Source organism: Lactuca virosa, chromosome 3, assembly GCF_052849685.1.
Source record: "Lactuca virosa cultivar CGN04683 chromosome 3, Lactuca_virosa_CGN04683_v6, whole genome shotgun sequence".
Lineage (NCBI taxonomy): Eukaryota > Viridiplantae > Streptophyta > Magnoliopsida > Asterales > Asteraceae > Lactuca > Lactuca virosa.
Window position 1 is genome coordinate 28,641,299 of NC_136428.1, and position 3,893 is coordinate 28,645,191.

Below are 3,893 nucleotides of genomic sequence, written 5' to 3' on the forward strand. Positions count from 1 at the left end.
ATGATAGGAATTATTTGCTGAATTGTTTATCATTAATTCTTGATCATTTATGTGTTTTAATGGAGTCCATAATTTGTCCTCAAGTTATGGATATCCAAATTTCACTTTCTTTTAAACACACATTTAAACACATAAGTTACATAAAAATGAAGAGTCTTCATTTTTATGAACCATTAACTCATAATTTATGAAATGAAAAGTTTTGAAAAGTTTCAAAACTTGCCCTCAAGTTTTGGAATTTGTAAAGTTACACACACTTTAATATACTTTAATTCCAACCCTTAGAGTTTTAAAAGTTAAAATTCAACCCTTATACTATTTATAACATTAATGGTTAATTATTATATATATGTATAAGATCAAGTCGTTTTACCGTTAGTAGGCCTCATTCACGAAGCCGGTCTATAAGGGGGGTATAAGGTTGTTGCCTATAAAATGGCAACTTAATGGGTGTCCATTCTCACCCACCGCTTCCTTGATCGGTGGAGGGTCGTTAGCCGAACGGGTAAGACAATGACTTTAAATTCTCATTAAAAGTATAAATAATATTATAAAGTAACTAAACCTTTTATAAATTCCCAATCTTAGTTACTTTAGGAAAATGTGAATATGGTGCTAACCCATGAAATTCACACTTTGTACCTTACCAAGTCGTTGGTGGAGCGTGTGTGGTTAACCGGCACACTAACTTGGACTAGTAAGGATCACGAAGGGTGACTTAATGTTTATCATAGATCGGTGGAGCGTGTGTGGTTAACCGGCACATCGATTAGGTGATAATATTAAGGGTACCAAGTGAGTTTGCATGGTTATTCACACCTTGTTTTGTGATCCTCGGCATCCCAGTCACAAAACCTGAAGGGCACAATCGAGATTGAAACATGCCATTGAAAGTTCAATGAATCTCAAAAGATCTAGGAGTTTCAAATCCAATTAAAACTTAATAATTTATTTCGTTTTTCATGGTGGAAATTGGTGAATCGTCATTCACCTACCTTCAAATATTTTATAGCTTGGATTACGGCATCCCTCTTCCAAGTTATAAAATATTGTGTTGGGTCCTACCCTTAATATTTCATATTGGGTGTTATATTAAGGACTTAAAATCAACTAACTTGAATATCTCCCATTGTAGATGTCTGGTTTAAACAACTGTGATCTTCCCAAATCTCATGGAAATCATACTTTCTACCTCCACCTCCTCCATTTATTCTCCCTGACCCACAAGCTCGAAGACTTGAAAAATTCAAGGTCACTCAAGCCCTACTAGCAATGAAACATAAAGATGGAAGACCTGTGTGCACTCATGTCTTAGGAATGAAGTCACACTTTGACAGGTTGAGAATGTTGGGTGTCGTTGTCCCAAGGAAGTTGGCTATTGACTGGGTTCTTCAGTCACTTCCAGAGTCATATAGTGAGTTCATTCAGAACTACTATGTGATAAATCACGACATGACCCTAATAGATCTATCTTATTTGCTTGTTGCTGCTGAGTCAGAAATGATGTGGCGCAATGGTCAAGCAAATATGGGTGGAAGGTCTATTTCTCAAACTTCCATGGACATGGACAATGGTAACATTGGAAGTCCAGAAAAGCCTTTTCTTCCCAATGGAAAGGGATCGGCCTTGGTCGACCCTGTTGACCAAAAGGCAAAGGGAAAGGCTAAGTTTGTGATAATCTCGTGTACCATTCCCAAAGAGTCTATATGTTTTTATTGTCATGAGAAGGGTCATTGGAAGCGAAGCTGCCCTGAATACCTAAAAGATCTGAAAGCAAGTAGAAACAAAAGGTTTGACTCTGCTTCAGGTAAGTCCACTATCTAACTCTGTTAAGTTCCTTATTGATGATTCTTAATACAAAATTTGACTCGGTTACATTTTGGTGTCTGGCAGGATCAAGCAAAGGGAAGGACACTTAATAAAAGGAGTATGCTGAATCTGATAGTGAATATGGATGGTTCGAAGATCGGATTCTTGAGCTGCTACATAAGAGTTATGATAGATTGCTAGAAGATATGTAATAGCATAGTTTTCATTTAAAGTTGCATTGTAAGGAAAAAGTTTTTCCGCATTTATAAATAAATAAAATTTTGTTTTATTTTATTATATCTCCTTGCAATGGCATTTTATGAAAAATTGATGTTTGTATGGTTCTAGCAATAATGGAAATGTGCATTTGATTCTTTCATTAGTGGTAGTGTCTAAATTTATCAAATAAGGAAAGATTCTCATCACCCAAGGTTTCAATTGGACTGAAACTTGGAATCATGCAGGTTGTATTGCATGATGAATGAGAATTTTCATTTTTGGAAAGTTAAGACTAATTCCCTGACCACATGTATATGTGAGACAGGTGAAAGACTAAAGGATCGGGTACATTGGGTGCGTGCAGGTCAAAGTCCACCACAAAGATCGATAAGACTATTCGTCATGATTTACTAAAGTTTAGTAAACATGGTTGTACCTACAAGTTGAAGTACAATTCTGAAACATTGGAAAAGTTTCAATGTATGGCAGGACGAATGGGAAGAATCAAATTGGGCAGAAAGATAAAAGTTTCTCAAATCTGAAAAGATGGGAGAGCACTTTAGTATCTTGTTTTATGATCATCTTAATGATTAAGAAACCATGTCACAATTCATCCTCTAAGTACATCTTAGTGAATTTTATGGCTAAGAAGAGGATTCATGAATTGTTGGAATGGTTAAAATCAAGAAGATGAATCATACTTCGTTCCAAAAACAAGTCTTAAAGTCATACTCCAAGATTGTAACTTGAGTGACACATCTTAAAGAAGGTTTATAACACTTGTCAAATGTAAGAGTATAATGTTTTCTACTCTTGTACATTTGAAATTGGTAAGTTGTGATGTTTTGGATAAAACAAAGACCAATTGACACCAATTGTGTGAAGTGTTTATCTTGATAAGGATCCGCACTGAATCTTGAATATTTGTTTGGTTGTCAAGGAATGGTTCTTGACAAAGAGAAACTTATATGTCAAGAGGACAGTGGGAGTCTTAAAGGTCTTCAGAGTTTCAAGAGCTAATCAAGGATAAAACCTATAGTTTATTGCTAGCACACGACTTGAGGTTTGTAACCTATCGTGTTGACATAATTCTTGTTCCTGTGCCTATTCCGGTAAAGTTGACTATGTATGTGAGTTATGTGAGTTCTCAATTGTGTGCATAACAACTTGGAAGCAATGGTGGGCCCTTGGGCTACCAAGAGGCAAGAAATCAAGATTGAACAAGTTCAATCCACATGTTTTGAGTTTGTCGCTAACCTTGTCTTTTGATTACGGTTTTGACAAATTCATATGGATAGGAACACATACATCATAAAATCTAAGTGTCATAAGGTTTTTTCCGATTCATGAAAATGATGGTGAGGAAACGCTTTCACTAAGTAGATTTTAAGTAGATAGCAATTGTGTTGTTTGCATTCTCAAAGTCGTTAGTGGAGCTTGTGTGGTTAACCGACACACTAACATGGACTTGTGAGAAATGGCAAACAAGTCTAAACATTATGATTACGGCATCCCTCTTCATAATTGTTTAGACACACATGTGAGCTATCTAAGGAAAGATGTATGAGTCTGAGAAGCTTAGATAAAGTTTTTTTCGAAGCATCTCGTATCAGAAGTCTGAACTTTGGTGATGAAAGTCAATAAAGTATTGATTTCTAGAAGTCGATTTTTGAGTACATGTCAAAGCTATTGGGAGCATAATTGTTGTGCTAAATAATTATTATGCTAGTGGGAGCATAATCAATTATGATGAGTATTGTTAATTATAGAAACCAAGAATTTCACTTGGAAAAGGTTGTTTTGCTATAATTAAGGGAGAGGAGATTATACTTCATTTCAATCCTAAAAATTTTAGATTGAGATTT